At 36.8% G+C, this 25,925-nt stretch overlaps 1 pseudogene; it reads right to left on the bottom strand.

The window, feature by feature from the left end:
- Positions 1-3,188: 3,188 nt before the first annotated feature.
- On the bottom strand, positions 3,189-4,078 carry LOC139032540 (sialomucin core protein 24 pseudogene; annotated as a pseudogene).
- Between the last annotated feature and the right edge of the window lie 21,847 nt (positions 4,079-25,925).

Genomic DNA, 25,925 nt, shown 5'->3' on the forward strand with positions numbered 1-25,925 from the left:
GAATAACGTTGAAGTGAAATGATTGGTTTTTTATATTTTCCTATTTGCCTATTCCTTGGAATGCAGATCTGTAGCTTCATCTTACTACTGTAAATGGAGTTATTTATATTTACTACCTGGAAATGCTTTGTGTAACAATGAAGGTTTAAAATGCGTCATTCTTTAGGCACAGGGACATTGGTGGCAAGCCTGAAGTCTCCCTCCAAGAATCTATGGACAGTTTTTAAGCTGCCGGTTTTAAAAAAGGGCACATAGGTTTATTTTCTTTTTTGGTGAATATTGAAAATTATTTTAGTGCTTTATATTACATAGTATTTTAGATTGATTGCTATGGAATCACATTAACCTACAATGACATAGTGGTTGCCATAGTCCTCACATAGCCTGACCCTGTCTTTTATCATCTGCCTGGAACCTATAGACATTTGATATTTTGGCCCCTATGAATACCTCACTCTGAATATGACATATGTCTTCCTTAAACACAAAATTACTAGTACTTTCAGGTTTTTTTTAAAAGCCATTTTCCCTCCTCAGAAATTTGTATGTTTGTTTGCTTCTAATGGAAAATTCTTTTTGACTTTAGTGTCATTTTTCCTTTATTTGTAATTCATTGATGAATTTAAAATATTTACTCATGAAAAATACTATGTGAAATTCAAGAGATGGTTATTTGAGTGTATGTCAAATATAGAGGATAAAAAAAACATGTTTTTAATTAGTGCAAAGTGAATGAATGCACAGAAAAATGACAAGAACCATGGAGGGTCTATATTCATTATATACACTATGTGCAATGACATACCAGAGTTACTACTTAGAATTCTAGGCATCTGAAGGATATTAATTGGGTGAATCTAATTCTTATCCAATATATTTATATATATAATTTAAGTGTTATGAATAAAACAGAAAAAAAAGAGACTCAGATGTATAGAACAGACTTGTGGACTCTGGGAGAAGGCGAGGGTGGGATGTTTCAAGAGAACAGCATCGAAACATGTATATTATCTAGGGTGAAAGAGATCACCAGCCCAGGTTGGGTGCATGAGACAAGTGCTCGGGCCTGGTGCACTGGGAAGACCCAGAGGGATCGGGTGGAGAGGGAGGTGGGAGGGGGGACCGGGATGGGGAATACATGTAAATCCATGGCTAATTCATTTCAATGTATGACAAAAACCACTGCAATGATGTAAAGTAATTAGCCTCCAACTAATAAAAATAAATGGAAAAAAAAATTTAAGTGTTATGAATATATTTTAGATTATATTATAACTGGATTAAGTTGCATCAGCATATGCTATAGTAATTATTTCAAATATTTAGATCTAAAATTGGATCAATTGATTTCTATACTTGCCCTGAAAATGCAGATGGTTTTCTATTCATACTCTAACCTCAATGAATTTTCCTCCACTTTCAAAAAATATTATTTTCTTCTTTTAATATTTATGATCCTTAATTTGCTCCTTTCCTTTCTGGAAGCAAAAATGATTTGTTTAAGCATGATATCTATGTGAGCCTTTAAAACACTCCACTATATCATAAAACTATTTTTAAGCATATGCAGTTTCTGTAAGAGGAAATCATATCTCTCTAAATCATGTAAATTGCTTCACTGAAGATTGTTGTCAAATACAGAGCATTAAATCATGTTTGGTTTCTTTCTTTCAGAAAATGCTGGAAGTATTCTTTAGACAGGGTAGGTGGAGTAGAGATGACAGAGCAATGTGCAGGGCCTGCAGTTTCTTACTTGTTAACCCAAGCTAACAGGAAACCAAAGGGACATTCCACTGAAGACCCTATCGCTTGGTTAGGTCTTCTCTTACGGAAAACTCCTACCCCATTTCTTATGTGCATGCATGCTCAATCATGTCCGACTCTTTGCGACCCCCTGGACTGTAGCCTGCCAAGCTCCTCTGTCCATGAGATTTTCCAGGCACGAATTCTGGAGCAGGTTGCCATTTCCTCCTCCAAGAAATCTTGCCTGTCCAGGGATTATACCTGCACCTCCTGTGTCCCATGCATTGGCAGGCAGATTCTTTATCACTGAGCCACATGAGAAGCTCACCTTATTTCTTACCCTTTACCTTTTTTACAGTAAAGTTTGAAAATGACAACATTTATTTGGCAATATGACAGCAAAGTTCAACTTACACTCCAAGTTTTTGTTTCTCACTAGCTTACTGGTAATTAAAGCAGGTATTTCCATATTCTGGACTCTATGCTTTCTTAGAACAGGAACCATGTCCTCATAGGTAACATAACACAGTAGTTAAGAGCAGATTTGGGGACAGATTGCTAGAGTTTAATCCGTGGCACCACTACCCAGCTAGAAGACCTTGGAAAAGTTACTTAAACACACTGTAACTCAACCTCAAAGGATGGTTGTACAAATTATATGAATAAGTGTGTGTAAGTTACTTATATAAGTTCCTGACTAAGTGGTAAGTGTGTGGACCTTTGCAGCTCTTTCATTGACTTTTGTGATCTCTCAGCCCACAGTTGTCTCTAGCACTGTTCAGTTCAGTTCAGTTGCTCAGTCATGTTGAACTCTGTGAACTCAGCACGCCAGGCCTCCCTGTCCATCACCAACTCCTGGAGCCTACTCAAACTCACGTCTACTGTGTCGGTGATGCCAGACAACCATGTCAATCTCTGTCATTCCCTTCCCCAATTGCTTTCAATCTTTCCCAGCATCATGGTCTTTTCCAGTGAGTTGGTTCTTTGCATCAGGTATCCAAAGTATTGGAGCTTCAGCATTAGTCCTTCCAATGAATATTCAGGACTGGTTTCCTTTAGGATGGACTGGTTGGATCTCCTTGCAGTTCAAGGGACTCTTAATTAAGAGTCTTTTCCAACACCACAGTTCAAAAGCATCAATTCTTTGGTGCTCAGCTTTCTTTATAGTCCAGTTCTCATATCCATACATGACTACTGGAAAAACCATATCTTTGACTAGACATACTTTTGTTGGCAAAGTAATGTCTCTGCTTATTAATGTGCTGTCTAGGTTGGTCATAACTTTTCTTCCAAGGAGCACATGTATTTTAATTTCATGGCTGCAGTCACTATCTGCAGTGATTTTGGAGCCCCCCAAAATAAAGTCTCTCATGTTTCCATTGTTTCCCTATCTATTTCCCAGGAAGTGATGGACCCAGATGCCATGATCTTAGTTTTCTGAATGTTGAATTTTTTTTTTTATGCAGCATATTTTAAATATTCCCAGTGAGCAAAATGATTTAACTGATTTTTCTTCAAGGGTGATGCTCCTATATGCATCCTTTGAAAAATTAAAGATCCTAGAATAGTGTCTTCCATGTGGGACATCTTGAAAGATAATATTTTGGTTTCAGTGAGTTACACGCCAGTCCTTGTTAACTTGGTGGGTCTCTTTACAGAGTGTGGTAGTTTCGTTCTCTAGATTTGCAGAATTTATAGAGAAAGAGAATTACAGCCTGCACACCCAAGACAAGGACAATTCCTGCAATGAAACTGGCTGCATCAAAGGTAGACTTCCGCATAGGTTGTGTAGTTGGAGTTAAAGTGGTATTAGTTGTACCTGATGTAGTAGCTGTGGTGGAAGCTGTAGTAGTGGAAGGCAGAGTTGTGGTTTTAGCTGTAGAATTGGTTGGCGTTGGTGTGGCAGTGGGCGCAGAACAGAATCCTGTGGTGTTCACCACCTTGTAATCACTAACTGTTGAATTATCTCAACAGTAGCTTTTACCTTTACATTCTATCCAAAAGCAGGTAGCATTACCATCAAAACAGGAAATACAACTGTTTCGGCTTCCACAGATATCTAGTGCTGGAGTGGTGACCGGCGGCGGCTTGAGAGTAGTCGGTGACACCGGGACTGTCATGGTGGTGGGCGGTGGAGACCAGGGTGTAGTCACGTTCGGGGCCAGGGTGGTGTTCCCAGCCGCGGTGATTACGCAGAGCGCGGCCAGGCAGCCGACGGCCAAAAGCAGCGGGCGAGAGAGCCCAGACATCGCGTCCTCCGCGCTGGCGCTAGAGCGAAAGCTGGGACACCCTAGGCTGCGTCCGTCCGTCCCTCTGTCCACTGCAGCGCCGCCTCCGAGACTCCGCTCCCCCAACGGGAGCGGAATGTTGAATTTTAATGTTGAATGTTGAATTTTAAGCCAACTTTTTCACTCTCCTCTTTCACTTTCATCAAGAGGCTCTTTAGTTCTTCGTTTTCTGCCATAAGGATGGTGTCACCTGTGTATCTGAGGTTATTGAGCTCTCTCCAGAGCTGAGTAGGTGCTAAAAAAATAAGGTTATTAAAACAAAAGGAAGAATTGAACCCAGATCTCCTCTGTGAGAAGCAAAAATCAAAATTAGACCATTCCATTTCCCGTGGTTTCCTCTCCTGGGTCCTCTGACTCACACTTGCCTTACCAAGAGGCACTTTCGAAAGCCCAGGCGCTGCTGGGCTCACACATTCTCTGTACAGCCTCTTCCCTGGAAATGTTACTGAAGCTGATGACATTGAAATTGGAACCAACTATCTGAAATATCTGCCTTTATCCTAGTTTCAGCAGCTAAAATAGAGGTGGAGAAGGGAACTAGCTGATTTCTGATTCTAAGAATTCTGTGAATTTTTATGTCTTCTGATATCCAGACACATGTTTCCAATAGTTTATTGAATCTTTTATACTACACATTTTTATTGAATTCATCATTCTATCACTCAAATAATCTGTTTTGCTGTTTTTTTCTAGTATTGTCTTAATTCAGCCTGTATCATCCTCACTTGTGATGGTCTCCTAACAGATTTACTTGCCACATGTTGCTCTTCCCTGCTCTCCGTCTCCCACATCAGACATTGTCAGAGTCCACTACCAGAATTGGTCTTGAATCATAGATTTGATCATGTAAAGTTTTTAATCAGTTCCCAGTTTTGAAAAATATAAACTTTCAAGTTGGAATTTTAATTCTTCCAGTTCTATGCTGTTCTTAAGTATTGCAGTTATTCATCAATTTATTCATTGAATAAGAAAATATATATTCAGCATCTGGAATATAACATAAATTGTGCTAGAAATAAAAAGTGAATGAATGAAAAATACAGCTCATATCCTGAAAAGGCACATAATTCCTGGTGATCCAACGAGTACAATGCTGTGATGAATGCAATACAAGATGTGAGCTAAGAGTGTAACAAAGACATCTGCAGGGATACACAGAACCAGGCAAGGTTATACAAGCAGTGGCTAGGTTGGACATAGAAATGTTCTAAGTAAATACTATAAAAGATATGAAAAAGGATACTAAGAAGCATTGGGTACTCAGGCAGGGATACAGATCTGTTTGGGGACTGATTTTTGGCAGCCTAGGTATAAGAAGAGCTGATTTATGGTTGGATAAGAAGTTTGACTTTGAAAGGTGTGTAGAGTGGAAAATGGGGTGTGACATTCTTTGAGAGGTATTGAAGTGATGTCTTGATATTGTGCTAGTGAGGAAGGTAATGAAATTGAAGGGAATGGTATCATGAACTGGAGTAAAGGATGTGGTTAAGAGATTTGACATGTTCTTATTTTACTCTGTGCTTATCCTTATTTTTCCTCATTTCTCATGAACCAGCTGGCTACTTCCCAAATGTAACCCTTGCCTTCTCTAAGGTTTTGGCCAAATTATTCCTTTTTCTAGAATGTTTTTATCCTCTGGAAACTTTGTTAAAGCCAAAGGCTACCCCCTTAAAAAAAAAAAATCACCTCCTCCAAGAAACCTCTGACTTTATAATGATTTATTTTTTCCTTGTCTTCACATGGCATATGTATTATTTTTATACTTTTTATTCAGTTCTGCCATTTAAAAGGCTTATTATGCAAGTGGTTGCTTCTTCCATCATTGTTTCCTGGTGAGTAGAAACCTGGCTCACTTGTCCTTGTGTCTGCCATGGCAGACTCTATACTACATAGTGTGGTAAATCAATAATTATGGTCTCTGCCTCATGGAACTTATGCTGTGGTGGGAAATAGGGACAGTGATTGAACAAGCAAACAAAAAGATTATTTTAGATTATGGTAGCTGTATGCTAGTTTCCCAGGTGGCACCATGGTAAAGAATCGCCTGCCAGTGCACGAGATGCTAGAGAGTCAGGTTTGATGCCTGGGTTGGAAAGATCCCCTACATTAGGAAATGGCAAACCGTTCCAGTAGTCTCACTTGGAAAATTCCATGGACAGAGGGACCTAGTGAGATGTGTATAGTCCATGGGGTCACGAAGAGTTGGACATGACTTTGTGACAACACAACTGTATGCTAGGAGAAAGGGGTGCGTAATTTTAGTTAGAGTGGCCTGGTAAGGTGTCTCTGGAGAATGTCTGAATTGAGAAGGAACTTTAGGGAGAACCAGGAGCAGGAAAAGGAATGATGAGATTAAAGGTCCAAAAAAACATGGCAGAAAAGAATACGGCAGATTGCAGACTGCCAGCTGGGCACGGGTAGATCACTGCCCCAGAAATACAGTTTGTGCTTCGTGGTGCCCGTGGAGCAAAAACAAGTGAAGGCACCATTGGACTGGGAACTGAGAGGTCTTGAACCCTTAACTTTATAGGTTTGAGTTTAAATTTTCTTACCTAAAATTGAAGCAGTGGATCCAGTGTTAAGAACGTCTTGGTATCGGACTCCTCTTTGTTCTGGTAGCTGTAGTAGGTTTAGGATTGTTGGCAGTGCGTGGGCAGGACAGAGATTAGATTGCTCTCCTTCTCTTTGCAGTAACTTTGACTCGCTTGTGTTTGAGCATGCTGACACCTGAGTGCCCCTGCAGAGCATGGGGACAGAGGGAAAGGGAAGCTGAGTACTTTTCCTAGTCTCAAAGAAAGCTTCCTTTTTCCCCACAGAGGAGAGTTTGGCTGCTCCACAAAGGCACAGGTTTCTTCAGAATGAAAACAAAGTAACTTCAAAGAATTTGAGGGTAAAGAAGGGGGAGACATGATCTTCACCTTCATGTTACTGCAGACACCTTGCTATCCGCAGAGATGATTTGGGGTGGGGGGAAAACTATGAGGTTGACTGTTTAAACTTTTAATCTTTCGTATCTTTCTTTCCCTGATGCACCAGACTGAATTCCTCATAAGCTGTCCTGCCACTGCGTTGACAAAACGTTATCACAGCCTTTACCTTTAATGGAGAAAAATATTGTCCCAGGACAGGTAACACCATATTTAGTTCCTTCTCACAGACTTTTTAAAAATTAGATCTGAGATGGTGCATTTGCTCAAGAGGATAAACATGAGTGGCTGTAATGTTTTATTATTTTGAAGTCTGCAATAGATTTTTTTCCCCCTTAACTTCTGAAATTCAAATTGCAAGGGGACAGAGAGGCTAAGTTCTGATTAAAGATTAATATAAATTCAGCCATAGATTGAGTTTGGACATTTTTTTCCCAGAGAATGGTTACTTTACCCAGTCAGTATTTTAACTGTTACTTACGCTAAAGTTGACTAAATGACAGTAATAGATTGTGTGAAAATGATTTATGAAATGTGAATACAGATTGACTTTATTTTCAGACATAAAGAGAAACACTTTGTGTTTGAAAGTGAAAGTGATGAATTGGGATTTTTATACTATTATGGTTAAAAAGATGAGATATAAAATGATTTAATTTAATTTTCAGAGGTTAACACTCTAGACTATAAATTATCCTAGCAATTGTAGCCCTCTTACTTTAATTTGTGCGTCATTTTCATGCAAACCAGTTAACTATGGGGTCACAAGGGGGCACCTTGAACATAATTCAATGTTAAGGAAGGTATTTTGCAGGAAGGAATTTTTTCACTCATTTACACAGCGCTTTGTGAGCAGTAAAGATATTACAACATTTTAATCTATTTTTCAACAAACAAAACTTTCCTATTACCCGCTTGATCATAAGATAAGTATGTTCAAATATATTGCACTAAATTCTTTTTATGGTTAAGATGACATTTTGTGGAAAGGTGATTTAGAAGGAGATTTAAAATTTCCCTATTTCAACCCTAGCACCTTAGTTATCCAGCATGTGGGTGTTTTTTTTTTCACTTCTTAACCTTTGATTTTAACAATGAAATTGCCCAAATATTGTAATTTTTAAAAGTTAGGTCTCAGTGAGTTATTTTCAGAAAGAGATGTTATCAATCCCAAGCTTGCATCAGAAATAACTGGGCAATGGCAGTGTCAGTGTACTCTGAGCAAGACTTCATAGACAAACAAGTTGAAGGCTATCATTGATGTTAGCCAAGCAGAAAAATATCTATAAGGGAAAAAACAATTTCATTTCTCAATTACTGAACAATGAAAACATTAGCAGGCTATGAAAAATAATGTTTAAAATTTTTTAACTAAACACTATTATTGAAATCAATGAGAAAAAAAGAAATTACTTAATAATGCAGAGTTCTCTGTCTTAATAAGACATCTTATTAATATAATTATTAATACAATTTATCTTCACTTTGACATAGAAAGTTGACAGGTCACTGAATTAAATAAAACACATGGTTATCTTAATGAGAACAGCCCAAAATGAATGATTTTAATCAATTTGCCTATCTTTCAATATGTTTCCAAGTCTGTCTCATCTTCCTTTATGACTCTTCAACACATGTAACCTCTGTCAAAAGTGGTATATCTAAGGCTTTTAGAAAAGCAACTTTAGAGGTCAAATTATCTTCCCAGTATCTAGAATGAACTGCTTGGTTCAGGAGCAGTGGTTGCTTTATGATACCATTTAATTAGCATGCTAGGAGACTTTTAATCTAGTACTGTTAGTCACTCAGTCGTGTCTGACTCTTTGTGACCCCATCTACTCTGTCGATGGGGAGACACCAGTCTCCTCTGTCTGTGGAATTCTCCAGGCAAGAATACTGGAGTGGTTTGCCGTTTCTTTCCCCATTAATCTAATATAACATGGCACTCTTGAGTCTTGCACCCATTTTAACTTGAGGTTAATATTGATGAAGGATGTCCCTACTTATCAGATTTAAAGAAATCTGTTTTAGTTATGTGATTTTCCCCCAATGGTTATATTAAGAATTTAATGATTTTAGACGTTTAATTTTATTAAACTCCAAGATCTTACCTACTATATCTAATCTATTACTCATTCCCTCACCCATTTCCTAATGAATAAACAATATTTGAAAGGGAAATGCCATTTTTGCCTCATCTTGATAAGTGTGAAATATGATTTTATGTATTTTGTGAGGACATGTGTTTTATATATGGAATTGGTTTCTGTTTTTCAAAGGAATATTTTGAGATGATATTAGAGTAGATGATAGAACCTTCAGGCTTTGGGAATGGGAGGGCAAAGCTGCCCTGGGACTCTTAGCAAAGAAAATTTGCAAACTTTCCCTTAGCGCTCCTGGTTAATATGCTCACCTGGTCCAGGTCCGCTTCCTTCGGTTCTATTTCTCCAGGTGAACAATGACTGAAATTCTTGGATCAGTGATCCACACCTGGTCCAATAAGCACTGGACAGGCTGGAAACAATCATGTAGAAAAAGAAGGTCAGGAGGGGCTGTTTCCAAAGAAGAAGTTAGGCTGAAGGCAACATATGTACTGACTACAGGCACATGATCAACTTTTAAGACCTCATCCCTTATCCCTTATATTTGCTTCAGGTGTAGGCTTGAAATAAAACTTAAATACTGTGCATTACTTGGAATCATTAGCTATTACTGCTACTTGTTAAAATAGTATTTTTCTATTTACAGCCACAGATTTGAGAAAAAATTTAAATTAATTCTTCAAAAGAATGCATATATAAACACTTATATTGGCTCTATGAGAATATACAACTCTATCTTTTGAAGTCAATTAAAATAGCATATTAAAATATTGGATTAAATGTATTACATTATTAGTATTGATGCAATTTTTATTTTATACCTAACTATCTTGTGGCGTATAAGATAAAAGATGAGACTTGAAGATAAATCGTCATTAGGTTTAAGTGTGAACAGCTAACTTGGCATTTAAGCTAGCTTTACCTATTTCTGAAATGTTATGTTCTGCTACTCCTCTGCCATATACTGAGTTAGACATGCGCTTACTCTGTACTCTAGTACTCACTCTGCCTGTTTGCAATGTGACCTTGGGCAAAACACCTAACCTCTGTGAGTCTTGGTTGTTTTAGTAGTATGAGAAAGTTAACATCTGCCTTCCCTGTATCACAAGATTATTTTGAGGATAAAAAGAGTTGCTGTATATGAATGCAGTTTGTGAGCCACGAAATATTATGATTTGTATGTCTGTTTCCCTAAATTATAAGCTCTTTGAGAGCAAGCTCTATAATTTACATTTCTCTGTTATCCAATAAGTAGCACAGTTCTCAAGCTATGGCAGTTGTTCAGTCATTTTTGGTATTGATGATGAGGCTAAAAACAAAAGTATGGAGGTCTTGCTAATAATTTTATTCTGCTTGTAGTCATTTATTCATTCATTCACTTATAGTGCCTAAAGTGCCTCTCATGTGCCTGACATTGAGTCACTGCAGATAAAATAAGATGTAAGACTCAGTACTCTCAAGAAATTTGTAGAAAAGGAAAGGAGAGAGACTCATGAGCAGAAAACTATAAACATTATGGGGGACCAAGGACAGAGACAGTTACAGTGCTCTAGAAAGTTACATCTGATTCAGACTTGGTTCTCTTGTGCATGAGAACTGTAAATTTCTCAGTATAATAAAATAGTTTTGCAATTAGAATTTTGAATGCAAATTAACTTTTAAATTAAGATCAACATTGAATATTCAATATGAAATATAGCTCCTTGAGTATTTTAAGGACATAAATTTAGTACATAGAAAGTTTATGACTTGACAATAATAATATGTCATGAATTCATAGTATTTATTCCTAGTTGGCAATTATGTATTTATTTCTATGTGATTTAGTTTAATGCCCTTATCTCCCATTATGCTGTATACTCTGTGAGATGAAGAACTATGTTAATCTTGTTTTTCACAGTATGTCCCAGTCCTGCCATGCTGGGTATTTACATATTTGCAGAATGTTGTTTGAATAAATAATATATGGACAATTGGAAGAAATTTGTGGCACAGAGTATTTTATATTGCATGTTATTGGACCTATATATAATTTCTCATTTTAATAATATTGTTATTAGAACTTTGTATAATTTCTCTCACTAAACATTGCTTTTTGTCCCTTGGAACACTCATTCATATTTATAGTTGCAAATATCACCTCGGTCTCAAGTGTTAGAGCAACATATTTGGTAAACTCTTAAAGGCCTTTTATCACTTAACTTGAAACATTTAAAATCTAATTTATTATTTCTTTTCAAATGTACTCCAGTAATGATGTCACACATTTCCTGTGCACTAGATCAGAAAACTGGATTCATCTTACATTTTTCTTATTGCCCCTCATGTGTCAATGCCGCTGCTGCTGCTAAGTCGCCTCAGTCGTGTCCGATTCTGTGCGACCCCATAGACGGCAGCCCACCAGGCTCTTCTGTCCCTGGGATTCTCCAGGCAAGAACACTGGAGTGGGCTATCATTTCCTTTTCCAATGCATGTATGCATGCATGCTAAGTCACTTCAGTCTTGTCCGACTCTGTGCAACCCCATGGACAGCAGCCCACCAGGCTCCTCTGTCCATGGAATTCTCCAGGCAAGGGTACTGGAGTAGGTTGCCATTTCCTTCTCCCAGGTGTCAAGAAGTATGTCTAATTAGCCATAAAATTGTTTTGTTCTGTCCCTTACTATGTGGGTTTCCCAGGTGGTGCTGGTGGTAAGGAGTCTTCCTGCCGAAGCAGGAGACATAAGAGATGTGGGTTCAATCCCTGGGTCAGGAAGATCCCCTGGAGAAGGAAATGGCAACCCACTCCAGTATCCATGCCTGGGAAATCCCATGGACGGAGGAGCCTGGTGGGCTACTGTCCATGGGGCTGCAAAGAGTCGGACATGACTGAGCAGCCACGCATTTCTTTCTCATTCCTGTCTTTGAAGCCCTTACTTTCTCACACCCACCATACCCTGGTTTCCTTGGCTTCACTGTACCTCCTTTCTAAACTCGAGGTATTTCACTGCTGGATTAAATTCTCTGAAGCACCACAAATCATTGATTTCTTGCTCCTCCTGTATTTTAGTGAACAGTTCTTTACTCAATGAACAATTTAGATCAACTGACTCCCTCCCCCATGAAAAATAAAAAAAAAATTTGGGACTGAACCATCTTTTTAATATCTTCCAAAATTGTCTTGAAATTTTCTAGACTTTTGTTTGTTTCTTTTAAACTATTATCCCTTACTCAGATTTTTCCTTGCTTCTATAGGTTAATGTTTAAATTTGACCTGGTAGTCAAATATATCTTCTGGTTTAATCTTTTGTTTGAGCTTTATTGTTGGTATAATTTGGTTCAATCATTGAACATAGATCCTTGCATATAATGGACATTCAACAAATATTTATTAATTTTGTTTGACCTGTGAAAACTAACATGTATTGACTTGGGATATTGTTATAGAGCACATTTCCATTTTCAGTTGGTTAGGACTGAGATTTCTAGTCTCTATATACAAGAATTCTTTATAGACGGAAGTACTTACCTCCTCAGCCCTAGGGCAGCCCATGGTGGTTGGAGTTGTGGAGTCAGTTATCTTCCTGCGCTGCACAAGTAGCATTGTTTTCTATGTATGCTAAGCTGTGACAAAGACTGAGAAATGCTGGGTAGGAATGCTCTGATGTACTCAGCTTATAATGATTCAAATGTTAATTAATATTTCCTTTTGATTTTATTACTAAGGTAAAGCAGAATAAACATTTAATAAAGATTGTAACCTTGCTGGCCAATGTGCCAGTTCTGGTCTTTTCCCCAGAGGCATAACTTTGCTGCTTGTATTTGTATCCTTGGGGATTGTTGCTATCACTAGATTCGCATTTTCTCAGTTTCCTGACAAAATATTTCACATGATTTCATGCTCAGTGAGAGATCTTGTGGGAAACATGTTCATGGCTCTTACAAGTTAGGTAATATCAGGAGAAGCTTATGTATTTTTCTAGAAACATTTTATGTTTTTGTGAATATTAGCAGTTTCACCGACATATACCTAAGATTATTCTGAGGAAGGAAAATATACTCCCTATATTTTGAAGCAATCTGGTCTGTTTATAAATTTAAAAAATAATACTGTTTAAATATCATCTTTTTTGGATATTCTGTTTATTTAGGTCCATCAGTTTATAAATTACTATTGCAGCCCCAACACAACTTCTAGCAGAGATTGGCAGTATATAAAAAGAGCTGTCATAGTCCAGGTGTCCAGTAAAACCCTAGAAACTACCACTGCTAGTCAATTGTGATATGAGAAAAAGTTTCTTTGATTTTTACATGCTCAATATTTGTTGACCTGATTGCTACAGTTTTAAAATGCATGTATTGAAATATATTCATTTTAGAAAAATGCATGCACATTTGTTACAAAAAAGCAAACAAATATTCTAATCCTTTTCCTACTTTTGTATAACTTGGTATGTATCAGGCTATAATAGTTTTTATACAGTGAAGAAGACTTAAAATATCTACTATTTGTGGAATAAAAATAGCCTGCAAATATCCCTTAATATAATGTTTCCAATTTCAGCTAGATAAATCTTAACATAGAACCAAAATGTCCCTTTAAGTAGTTTGAGAAAATGTTTTTTAAAAGACAAAGAGGTGTGTGAGAGAGATAGACACAAACCTAGTGGGAAATTCTTTATTTCCTCTTGGGTTCACATACATATTTCTTACTTTTTATCTACTTTGGAGCCTATGATGAGTGGCCTGTATAAGGTCTGCAATCCAAGTGGATGAACATTGGTCACATGAGTGAAACACAGAATAAATTCTTCATGAACATGAGCTGCAGATGTTATGTAAACCATTTGTGGAATAGAATCCTGTTCTTCATTAAAATATGTTTAACAAACCAGATGGGTCCTTGATGGGCAGCATGATCATTTGTATCTGAATCTCTCCAAGTCCGAGGATTTAGTCCTGATTCCACACTTTAAGTAGTTAGTTAATTAGTTCAATCACTGTCATGTCTGGCACTTATCAAGCCCATGGACTGCAGCATGCCAGCCTTCCCTGTCCATCACCAATTCCTGGAGCTTGCTCAAACTCATGTCCATCAAGTCGGTGATGCCATCCAACCATTCATCCATCATCTCCTTTTCCTCCTGCCTTCAATCTTTCCCAGCATCAGGGTCTTTTCAAATGTCAGTTCGCATCAGGTGGCCAAAGTATTGGAGTTTCAGCTTCAGCAACAGTCCTTCCAATGAATACTCAGGACTGATTTCCTTTAGGATTGTCTGGTTTAATCTCCTTGCAGTCCAATGGACTCTCGAGAGTCTTCTCCAACACCACAGTTCAAAAGCATCAATTCGTCAGTGCTCAGCTTTGTTTATGATGCAACTCTGACATCCATACATGACTAATGGAAAAACCATAGCTTTGACTAGATGGTCCTTTGTTGGCAAAGTAATGTCTCAGCTTTCTAATATGTTGTCTAGGTTGGTCATAGTTTTTCTTCCAAGGAGCAAGCGTCTGTTAATTTCATGGCTATAGTCACCATCTGTAGTGATTTTGGAGACCAAGAAAATAAAGTCTGTCACTGTTTGCATTACTTCCCCATTTATTTACCATGAAGTGATGGGACTGGATGCCATGATCTTGGTTTTCTGAATGTTGAGTTTTAAGCCATCTTTTAAACTTTCCTCTTTCACTTTTATCAAGAGCTCTTTAGTTCTTCTTCGCTTTCTGCCATATGGGTGGTGTCATCTGTGTATCTGATATTTCTCCCGGCAATCTTGATTCCAGCTTGTGCTTCATCCAGCATGGCATTTTGCATGATGTACTCTGCATGTAAGTTAAATAAGTAGGGTGACCATATACAGCCTTTCTCAATTTGGAACCAGTCTGTTGTTTCACATTCAGTTCTGTTGCTTCTTGACTTTCATGCAGATTTCTGAAGAGGCAGGTCAGGTGGTCTGGTATTCCCATCTCTTTAAGAATTTTCCACAGTTTATTGTGATCCCCACAGTCAAAGACTTTGGCGTAGTCAATAAAGCAGAAGTAGATGTTTTTATGAAACTCTCTTGCTTTTTCAATGCTCCAGCAGATGTTGGCAATTTGATCTCCACCTTATCTAAATCCAGCTTGATTATCTGGAAGTTCACGGTTGATGTACTGTTGAAGTCTGGCTTTGAGAATTTTGGGCATTACTTTACTAGTATGTGAGATGAGTGCAATTGTGTGGTAGTTTGAGCATTCTTTGGCATTGCCTTTCTTTGGGATTGGAATGAAAACTGACCTTTTCCAGCCCTGTGGGCACTGCTGAGTTTTCCAAATTTGCTGGCATATTGAGTGCAGCACTTTAACAGCATCATCTTTTTGGACTTGAAATAGCTCAACTGGAATTTCATCACCTCCACTAGCTTTGTTTGTAGTGATGCTTTATAAGGCCCATTTGACTGCATTCCAGGATGTCTGGCTCTGGATGAGTGATCACAACATCGTGGTTTTCTGGGTTATGAAGATCTCTTTGGTATAGTTCTGTGTATTCTTGCCACTTCTTAATATCTTCTGCTTCTGTTTGGTCCATACCGTTTCTGTCCTTTATTGTGCCCATCTTTGCATGAAATATTCCCTTGGTATCTCTAATTTTCTTGAAGAGATCTTTCCCATTCTATTGTTTTCCTCTCTTTTTTTGCATTGATCTCTGAAAAAGACTTTCTTATCTCTCCTTGCTATTCTTTGGAACTCTTTCAGATGAGTATATCTTTCCTTTTCTCCTTTGCTTTTAGCTTCTCTTCTTTTCTCAGCTATTTGTAAGGCTTCCTCAGACAACTGTTTTGCCTTTTCTCATTTCTTTTTCTTTGGAGTATTTATTTACTGCAGAGCTTTGGCTCAGTAAAATAATAAAATTCTAAGCATTTATTTGTAAACTGCATAGAATCATATTTTCTTTGTGCCGTTCAAAAATTATGTTTGCTATTGATATTTTCCTTTACATCAGTTTTTCAAACAAAGAATAATATATAAAATTTACCCAATCATTTCATGAAAAGTTTATCCATTTACACATTTCTGACTTACAGAACTCACACGCTTGAGACATTGTTTTCAACTAATAACATCTGAATCACCTTAGGTAATAAATATAAGATGTGACTATTGCTCTCAAGATTGGTTACAATGAAGACACAAAAGTGAAATATTGGGTTGGCCAAAAAGTTTGTTCATGAAGTTTTTGGCCAACCCACAGTATTTGATGGAATGGTGGCAATAAAATTCTGCTACAAAGAACTTTTGGGCGAAGGTTTTTGGGCCAGTGTTTTTCAATTAGACAAGAGTAACAAGATATTTAACTTTTAACCCCTTCAATATTAAAGATTCTAAAACACATAGCCATTTCATGCTGTAAATGGATATACTGAACACAATTCACTATATTTGAAGATTCAAGGTCTTCATTATGAGCATTTACTCTTTGGTTAATACACTCAAGTCCTATTGAAATGTTTTTCATCTGTTTGGTTATACTTGAGATAACTCCAAACTATTCTATTGTGATCTTTGTGCTCTTAAATGCATGCATGCATGTGTGTGTGTGTGTGTGTGTGAGAGAGAGAGTGAGAGAGAACTTGTCACTGATGCCCGCTTCACGGTGGTGCAGAATCACCTTACTTGCCTCACTTGTATCTCCCAGCCTTGCGTTTTGCTTTTGCTTGGACCTAGAAACCTAACTTTCCCTTCCTTTGCTTTCTTTTCCTTTCTTTTTCCTTCCTCCTCCCTCCTTCCTTCTTCCCCTCTTCCTTGCTCTCACCCTCACTGTCCCCTCCCTTTATCTTCTTCTTCTTCTCCCCTCTTCTCTCTTTTCTTTTTTTATCTCTTTCAACTACTCACTTTTTCAACAATTATTTATTGACTGTTTTTTATGTACTAGAAAGTATGTTTATTATATAATGAATAAAGCAGAAAAAAATGAGCTTCAGACAAGATCCCAGAGAAATTTCTTATAAGTAAAATGCACTGATTTTAGTGTGTGGGATTTGTGATTTCTCTTTAGGCTATTCAGATGTCTTTTACCCCTACCTGGTTTTGAAGTGTTTCATCTGGGTGAGGTGTCAAAGTAATGTGAAGCACTATTGGAAGTTAAGTGTCAAATGAGTTCATTAAAAGGAGAGTAATCAGTGTGAATTATAGTAATTGGAGAAAATCTCATGAAGGAAGTGGGATTGACTCACTCAACATGAGCTAATAAAATTGCAAAGATATAAAAAGATTCATGATGCAAAACTGCCACATTGGGAGGTTTCTCATTTGGAGCACTGGTAAGATTTCAGACGAGATGGTAAATACTTGTGATTAAATAAATGATTGCACAGATTATTTGTCCTAACTAAAAATTTAATGGCCATATGTGATGTGGTAAATAATGAAATCACTTCATAACATAAGCTGCCTACTGTGCAGTGATTCATCATGGAGGCCTCATAATACCAGACACGGGAATGGATTTCTCAGATTGTTGAGTAGGGTGTGCATATAACTGTTGGTTCTGGAGAATGTTCATAAAGTTTATAAAGGACAAAGTTCAAACGTTTTTGTATCATGACCTACATTCACACACCATGCACACAAACACATATATGCCTCATAAGTACCTAATAAACAGACATTTCACAACCTTCCTATTTGCTGTGTGTTCTGTTATTTTCTGCCCCATTTAATTTTGCTTTTAAATAGATAATGATCCACAAAATTGATTTAATGATTCACTAGTATGTTGTGATCTTCAGCTTGTAAAAGGATAATCTTAGAGTTAGGATATAAGGCAAGAGAGGAAGGCATAATAGGCACTAAATGTAGTCAGTTGCAGTGAATATTTCATTGTTGGTTGCTCAGTAGCTATTCCCACCTGTAATCGTGCCCTGATTTTCTTTTGGAGATTGACCTTCTTGCACTATTAGTGATCATGGTGGGTGCATTTTCTAGATACCAACCTCTGCCCCTGATAGCCAAGGGACAATCACATGACATAATCTTGGCCCTCAGGACTCTGTCCCTCTAGAGGCTTCAAGTCTTGAGAGAGTTATGAGGGAGGACATGGTCAGAAATGACTGATCTCGGGTGCAGTGTCAGTTGGCATCATTCTTGGTAAGGCTGTGCCAGGGATCTCTGTATTCCTGCTTCCTGCAGCTCCCTGGGTTCTGACCAACCATGTCTGCCCCCCCATTCTTGGCCCCTAGTGAGTGTCCTATTGATCACCGACTGCTCCTACTTACCACACGCTTGTAATAACAACTCTTGTGCTTTAGTTTAATAACATCTATTTTGCTTAATTTAGCTATAATTGAAGTTATTACTGGAAAAAATGAATTTTAATTGCTTCATCAGTTAAACAGGAAGAGCTATTGGTTAGGTTGGTATCATCTAACCAGTAGACTAATAAAGGTGTTATGGAGAGGGATGAGAGAGTAAAGGAGAACTTGAAAAAACATTTGATATGACTGTGCTAATTAACAGATGGCACTAATATATAGCACCATTTCACAATGCACTTCTAACAGTAACATAAATAGAAATGCCAAATGATAAGCTGGCCAATTGAAATTGGGTGTCTTATTCAAAGGAAAAAGGACCAAGAGGTATTTGTTTCACTTATATAAATATCCTTTCCTGAATAAATAGCTGTTTCAATTAATTCAGCTGTTTTTCTCTTGTCTTACTGAGTAGAGTTGGATCAAGTTTTCATATGTAGATAAATTTTGTGCTCAGGGGAAGTTCTTAGAAATTGTAGAAACTGTCAGTTTGATTATAGCTAAGAAGAAAATGAGCTGATGCTTTTAACTAAATGTTATTCAATAAAACTAGAGCTCCTACTATTATTGTGATTGCTATAATTATTGTCAACATATTGTTATTTTAATTTCTGGCTCCGTATGATGGGTAATATTTTCAGTGAAAATTTTAAAAATCTGCTACATATTTTTTATAAATAATTTTGAAAAGCAATAAGGAAATTGTAAATAAGAAAGTAAAATCTTACTAAAAATTTCTACCACCTAGAAATATTCATCATTAAAATTCAGTGAACATTTTTTTCAGATATCTTTCTGTGCAAATACTGGAAACCTAGCTGAAGATGACTTTATATGAATAACACAGCACACATGTTATCATCTTAATAAAAATATTTTACCTGTCAGGATGATTTGACATAATTATGAGCTGCTTGAGATCTTTTTAAAAAGTAGCAAGTTAACAGTTTTTTTGAGTATGCAACCATCAAACATAATTTTCTACAATACACTTGAAAGTTCTAAAACATTCATGCCTTCTAGATAAAAATCAAAGTAGCAAATTATTTGGTTCAATAAAAAAATCAGAGATGCACCCAAATAGTTAGTGTAAGAATATTTACTTTCTGTGCTATTCATAATAGTAAAAATTATATTTCACATGCCCCAGCTGGAGTATAATAAAATACATTACCTAATTAGTTATTCCATGTAGTACTATGCAGCCTTGCCAAACAAAGTTGAATAAGAATCACTAATAATCTGAAAGTTCATAAACTGTGAAGGGAAAAAAACACAGGTTACAAACAGGTATATACATATATTATTGTATACATATGTACATACACACATATTTTTTCATATTAATATATATATACACATATATTTATATATATTTATAAATATATTTATATATGTATTTGGGCTTCACTGGTGGCCCAAATTGGTTGGTTGGTAGAGAATCTCCCTGCAATGTGGGAGACCTGGGTTCCATCCCCTGGGTTTGGAAGATCCCCTGGAGGAGGGCATGGCAACCCACTCCAGCATTCTTGCCTGGAGAATCCCATGGACAGAGGAGCCTAGAGGCTGCAGTCCATGGGGTTGTGAAGAGTTGGACACTACTGAGCAAGTAAGCACAGCACATATATATTTACACAAATATGTACTAAAGGGTATGAACTAAAGTGTTATAATTTTTATTTTCATTTTAATTAAAAACTATCTTATAGATATTTTATGTATTTTACTTGCAAATTAAGAAAACAATGTTATTTTACATCTTTCTGTATCTTTCTGTGTCCAGGATTGGGTTTATAAACACCAGTGACATTAATTCTGTTTCTGATATGCTAGTTAACAGACCAATTTTCAAGCAGGAAAATTTTAAGCAAATCATGTCTGTACTTGGTTTCTTTATATTCTTCCTCAGGTAATTTAAGACAAATCAAAATCTATTGACTAGTTCTTAATTTTCTGAAGCATAGAAATCAATTGGGCAGAGTATCTTTTTTTTTTTTTTTTCATACTATCTAGAAGAAAATAAAGGTCATATGCAATCCCTCTGTGCTGTGCTAAGTCGCTTTAGTCATGTCCAACTCTTTGTTACTACATGGACTGTAGCCTGCCAGGCTCCTCTGTCCATGGGATTCTCTAGGCAAGAATACTGGAGTGGGTTGCCATGCCCTCCTCCAGATCTTCATGACCCAGTGATTGAACCACCCCATGTCTCTTCTGTCTCCTGCATTGACAGGGGAGTTCTTTACCACTAGTGCCACCTGGGAAGCCCCATGCAATCCCTACCCTTATATAAACATGTATTACTATTATGAATACACACACACACACACGTATATACTTTGCTATTCATAAATGAGATTGTATCATATCCTATCATCCAGTTTTAATCAATGAACACGTTTCCTCCCCCTTCACCCCATCCCCTGCAACATCAGCACCCATGCTCCACATTTGTCATGCTAATACTCCATTTTTTTCCTGTGCTTGTATGGTGATATCCCACTAAACAATTTGTTCCTATAACAATTGTACCATGTAGAATTGACTGTTGTTACTCTGTCTCATGTGTCATATATGTAAATGAACAATTCCTCCTTCACTCTTTTTCATGTTTCTCTTAGCAGATGTTGGGCATTTTCTTGTACTAATTGCAAGATTTATCTAAATTAAGAAAATTCTTGATAAAGTGCTACATTTAATTGTATTCAATTTTTATATGAAAGATCAGTACTTTTTGATTCCCTTATCACCTTGGTATTACCAAGAAATTTTTCAGGATTACTTTTTATTATGAAAAATACTCTCAAAAAGTGAGAGGATTGATTAAGAGGGAAGTTCTTATTAAGGTTGATTTACAAACTCCCATCTCTCTAAACTGTAATCTGCTTACTAGTAACATAAGTATTGGGGAAAATAATTTCTAAGGTCTCTTTAGTTATTAAGCTCTAAAATTTATGCTTTATATATATATAAATATATATATATATATATATATATTCTCTCAAAGACGGATACACATTGAGGGTTAAGTCTTCAACATATAAATTTTGGGGGCACACAGTTCATAGCAACTTTCATGGAAACATACAAACCATGAGCAATAGTGATTTCTTGCAGTTAGTTCAGCCTAGTTAAAAATTGCTGAGGGCCTCAAGTCTGATTAATCGCTGAAAAATTATTGCCTTTATGAAGGATATTTTAGCATGTTATTGTGTAAGCATTTTGGGGGATTACAATTTTGACAGAACAAAACTCACAAAGATGACTATATATAAAAGAATGTACAAGAGTTAGACGATAAAAGGCTTTCTAGTCATCAGGATTTTTTATAGTGCATTTGCAGTTTTATTGGCTTAGGAAAATTTTTAATGCACTTTAGAATAGTGTATTAAACAGATGAATATTTAGCCTTTATAATATCATTTATTTTATGCAAATTTTTATTCTCTCTTGCTCCCCTCAAACCACTTCTACATTATTGTGTTGTGATGTGGGGAGGTTGCTGGCAGTGTCACAGACTTTGTCACTAAGCCACCGAGTTGTGACAATGCCGGCCTTTGTATTATGTATCTATTCCCCTCAAAGATGAGCCTACGGCAGATACCATGCCTTAAGCATACAGGGGGCTGTGTAGTTTTGGATAATGATATAACTAAAACATGATTATTTGGTAATTTATATGCATATAAATATTGGCAAATAAAAGTAACTGAGTCTCTTGCTCTTCTGAGATAATGTAATCTAGATCCTTGCTTTTAGATTTGAGTTTTTTCTTTAGTCTGGTAATATTATTTTGAACTTGCTTTGCATCATTTTGTCAGCCTACTTTGTATAGTTCTGTTTTACCAGCTTATTTTATGTCGATCTATTCTGGAGGCCTTTAAAAATTGTTTGGATGGTGATGGATCTGTTTGCTTATTTGCTTGTTTGTGGTAATAAGCTGATTGAATAAATATTAAAATTTTCGGGGCTTAGAATGTTTTTGTGATTTCAGTTATTTCCCTGTGGCTGTTTTTCAGCTATTAATATTTCTGGCATACATAGCTATTTGGATGATGGAGATCTAAGTGGGGACAGAACTAATTGGGGGTGGAGGGTAGTGGTGACTGTAGAGAGAGAAAAATCACTTAAACTATGTGGGTAATTCTGTGAAATATAAGGCTACATTAGTATTCAGATTGCATCTGATGTTCTCATAAATAATGTGTTTATAGAAAAACAACCATTTGCTCTAAGTAAATGGTGGTACATACAACATTTTTGTAGATGATTTGTGAGGCATATAGGGGTAATATTGCTTCTCCTACTGAGCGTATATTGCTTTAACTATATATTCAGGAAAATGTATAAATCACAAATGCAAATCAAGCAAAATACAGTGACTAACACTTGCTTTAAATATGTGGTATTGAAATGTGTACTCTTTAATATTTTTCATAATGGATGGCTTGCAGAGGTAGCACAGAAAATAAGATTAAGCTTAAATATTATATAATTATGGGCCTTCAGCCTTGCCTGCACTTATAAGGTAATAAAGTATATTTGCATTACGTTTGCTCTCATTTTATTTTTTTGTGATTGTTAGCTTTTCTTCTGAAATTTGTCCTAAACTGAATTTCGACTACATTCTGCAGTGTCAGGAAAATTGATAATGTTTATTTCTTAACACTGTGCAGTATATGATTTTACTAACTCTGTATTAATATTTCCAAAGAAGAGTAACAAAAGGGGCTTTTAGCATTCACCCTTTGTTCAATAAATCAAGCATAAACATGGTCTGCACATGGCTTTTCAGCAAACCCTGCCATTTTATTTGTCTTTTATCTTGAAGGTTTATTGCTTTCCATGGCTTAAAATGATTCAGGGTCTGAACTGTTTAACTTGGGATGTTTAGGTTATTGATGTCTCGGCCAGAGTGTGTGAGAAAGTCAGACGCTAAAACTCCTTGACCATGTACAGTAGATAAGTGTATGTGTTTGAATGATTCATTCCTTGGCACATGATCCTTGCTCTGCCCTCTTATTTTTGAAATTCATCGGCATTTCTGAATAATCGCCTGAAATTTTGACTCTTTTCTGTAGGTTATTCTGTCTTCCTCATGCTCAAAATTTGCCATAGAGCATGTGCTAGCTCGTTTCCAGATTTCCCTATAGGAACTTCCAGGGATGAGACAAAGCAGTACCTAGTAAAGTTAAAATCTAGTAAAACTGAAATCTACTAAGAACTAAAAATGATCAATCCTTCCAAGTTGATTATACAACAAAAAATTTAGTTTTTATTTAGAGTGTCTTTGTCATTTGCTTTTTTTCCTTTTAGCACTGCCAATTTAAAAATTTCTATTGTTTAAATAGGTGCACAATTCTTTCAGTAACTACTGATTAAATGCCTATTTTTTTCCTCCACTAGGTTAGACCTGGGGTAGATTCTTAGGGAAGGGAGAATGGGAACAGTACTAGTATGAACATGAAATTGGACCCTAGAGAAAGAAACAGATTTCATATTTATTAAGTACTTATTTTGTGCTGGACATTGTTTAAGAAAGTGTGATGTATGCCTTGTACTTAAAATCTTGTTGAAGATACATGTGTGCCCTATAATTGGTATGTACCACATATTGGTACATGTATATACTAGCCTTCACTATCATAATTATAAAATTTAAGATTAAAATTATTTTTATATGAGTGAAACATGAGAGTTCAGAGGGAAGAGTATTTAATACAGAGCTGGTCTGGACAGATAAGGCTGAGAAGTTGCCTTGAGTGAGACTCAAGGAGGGCTAGTGCATTTGTTATCATTTGTTTAACACAGAACTTGAAAGTCCTTTTACACATTTTTCATTTACAACTTAAAATAGCCCTTTGAAACAAGTAGTTGAATCACTTCCCCTTTGAAACACAGTAAGTGGAATTTAGAAAGATGAAGTAAATTTGCCCCCAAATGACCCAGTGATGCAGCATTATCCTCTGCTCCCAACACAAGCACAGTTTATCTTATGCTACAGCCCCGTCATGCTACTCCTATGTTTGAAACATTCTGACAGCGTTCAGTCGCCCTTTAACTAAAATCATTACTGCTCATCTTGACCCGTGAACCCTTACAAGAGTTCACCTTTGTCTACCCCATGATATCACTTGATGCCACTTTCCCTTCCCCAGTAATACCTTAGCTACTTAGAACCTCCTTTCTCTCCTTTAACTGATACAAAATTTTGCATGAACTGTTGGTACTGGATGTTGTTGACTACCTGTGTAACTTCTATTCAGTATCAGCTTTTCCCTGACAGCATCCTAGCTTTTGTTTGGGTGTCCCATCTCCCTGGTTACATTGCAGACACGTAGTTTCTAGGACGGATGACTGTTGGAGGTATAATTCTAGTAGTCAAAGCCAATCATGGTGTTCCCAACCCTTTGTTAGATATTGACTGAGGGACCAGTGCCCATGTCAATCAATACACAAACATTTCCTCAGTAACAGGAATTGAGTGGAGAATGAGCAGGCGACCATATTCAGGTCAGTGACACACAGGGAAAGCTTGGTAAAGGTTTCTGGGAAATATTTTACTGCTCTTAAAATAGAACAAAATCAAGAGGAAGTGTCTTTGTTGATTATCTGTGTGAAACCTGGAACTTTGACATCTCTCTTGCCAGCATCTCAGGATTGAGGCTGACACACAGAAGGCTGAGTTGAGGTCTCCGAGGCACTGGATTGAGCATCCCTGAACTATGCTAATATTTAAACTTCTACTTATGTTAAGCAAGATCTACCCTTCTTTTTTTAAACTCATTTCCCTTTTTCTTTTATGGTATGGTAAAAACTTCTGTCCCTTGAGAACCTCTTTCCCCTAGTTGCTAAATGTTGACTTACTGTGGCATTTGATCTGACGTTCAGATCTCAATTCAGTTGTTTCCTCTATAGAGAATTCTTTCCTGGTGTACAATTGAAAACACTCTTCTCTGTCAATCACTGTGTGTCTCACTACTCTTGTTTTCATTTCTTCATAGCACTTATTCCTGCTCTCTTATTAGTGTATTTGTTTAATGCCTGAGTATTTACATGTAATCTCCATAAGAACAGGAAGCTTGTCATCTCAATTACAGTTGTATACTTAGCAGTTTGAACAGTGGGGTCTTCCTTGCTCAGGGATTGAAACTGGGTCTCATATCTCCTGCTTTGGCAGGTGGGTTCTTTACCTAGTGCTACCTGGGAAGACCTTGTCATTAATAGAAGCTCGGTACCTGTTGGATGGATGGATAGGTGGAAGGATCAGATATGCAACTTTGGCTTCAAATGCCATGCTCTACTCACTTCACTTTGTTGGCTGACAAGGAGGAGCATGATAATATCCATAGAAGGAACAGCAAAAGCAAAGGGCAAATGGAGGGCATTCCAGAGAGGCTCAATCTCTTTTCTATTGATTGAGAATAAATTGGTGCAAATTATAAACCAATATTTAAATACGTCAGTTAAAGAGTTTAAAAAATCCAAATCAAATGTATTAAAATATTGGATAGTAAAAATTTGGTATGGTATATGCATATAAAAAATTCAGATCATTGCACAGAGTTGGGTATTCAATACATAAATGTTTGCTCCATGAT

The sequence above is a fragment of the Odocoileus virginianus genome, chromosome 3 (assembly GCF_023699985.2).
Source record: "Odocoileus virginianus isolate 20LAN1187 ecotype Illinois chromosome 3, Ovbor_1.2, whole genome shotgun sequence".
Classification (NCBI taxonomy): Eukaryota; Metazoa; Chordata; class Mammalia; order Artiodactyla; family Cervidae; genus Odocoileus; species Odocoileus virginianus.